Here is a 1,571-nt window from a genome sequence, read left to right as displayed (position 1 = left end):
TTCGGGGACGATGTCGGCGACGGCGGCCGCGGCGCAGAGCGCGAGGAGCATCGATTGGAGCTTCATGGTCGGTGGTCGGTGGAAAAATGAGGAATGAGACGACGGGTGCGATCGGGAGGTTTGTGGGTCAAGGCACCGAACCGAACGTTGGAGGCAAAACGTTATGGTCGTACGGGTACGGGTGGGCGTCATGCCGTGCCGAGTAGCCACGAGGACAGTTTATGGATGAATTGCACTTAAACAGTTTATGGGATCATAATGCTTGCCTAGATATCGAGAATAATACTGGATTATCAGGTGCAGGGATCTGAGATCCAGGATCAGATACTCAGATTATTTGGGATGGCGTATCAGACGCCTGTCATCACGCACCGGAAAGTACGTCGTCCAGTTGTACGCGTCAACCAAATGGCAGAGCCTGCAAGAGATCGCGGCGCTCGATTTTTTGCGGGCTTTTCAGTGCCAATGTGGTCTACCACTAGATAATGTGAACGACACACCGCTGGTCATCGATGAGACTCTATGACAAAAGACGATATCCTCCATGTGTACCGGTAGCTCGCTGCCTTGGCAGTTTTCGGCTTTCACATACGCGGTGCTAGTTTGCAAGCACCTTTGAGCACTCTGGTGGCAAAGGAGGCAAGCTAGGTGGCGGCGTGAATGGGTGTAAAAGCTGCTGCGTAGTCGTGCCGGAGTATTCTCATCTGAGTCGAGCTCAGATGTAATCAGTTACTATAGGCGATTACACCGGAACCCAGATCATGTACACTCGCCGACTTCTTGTATTTTAGTAGAGCCTACCGTTTCCATCGCTTGGCGTGGGCTACAAACTCACGGTACGCTCACATTGTACAGAATCATTCCACAGCTTGACTTTCGTGGTTTTTATGGCTCGTGGATGGATGTCAAAAGCACCGCCACGTCTTTGAGAGGCCCCCAAACACCCTTGAGTAATTTGCGCACACTGCAGGATTCGGAGTGGCTACAGAGACTCCTCGTTGTAACGCGCAACTCATGCATCGCACAATGGTCATACGGAGTCTCAGCAATGACTACCCAAAGCCTCTTAACACGCCAGATGCAATCCAGCACAGCACAGCCATCTGAGCCGAGTCAGATTCAAAATGCTGGGACCGAAATCTGGCATACAAGGTGTCCCTTTCTGTCTTGATGATGCCGTGACCGATGCTCGCTTGCTGTAAGTACCACAAGTCTAGGTCGCTTCGAAAGCTGTTTTCTGGCGAGTGTCTGAGTAGGATGTAGGATCTGCAGCTCAATCCTAGATTCGCGATGAGTAGCTTCAATTTCAGATAATAGATATCGATATACAGCCCCACGCGCACGTGCCGCCGAAGCTGCTATCTTTGCAATCCTGGACGCCACCCTACCGCCTCATTTCGAAAGTCTGATTTGGCAAAACCTCCCGATCGCACCCGTCGTCTCATTCCTCATTTTCCACCGACCACCGACCATGAAGCTCCAATCGATGCTCCTCGCGCTCTGCGCCGCGGCCGCCGTCGCCGACATCGTCCCCGAAGGCGGCAGTCCCGAGATTGTCGGCGGCACCGAAG

Source organism: Saprolegnia parasitica, assembly GCF_000151545.1.
Source record: "Saprolegnia parasitica CBS 223.65 unplaced genomic scaffold supercont2.65, whole genome shotgun sequence".
Classification (NCBI taxonomy): Eukaryota; Oomycota; class Saprolegniomycetes; order Saprolegniales; family Saprolegniaceae; genus Saprolegnia; species Saprolegnia parasitica.
Note: the sequence above shows the minus strand (reverse complement) of the source record.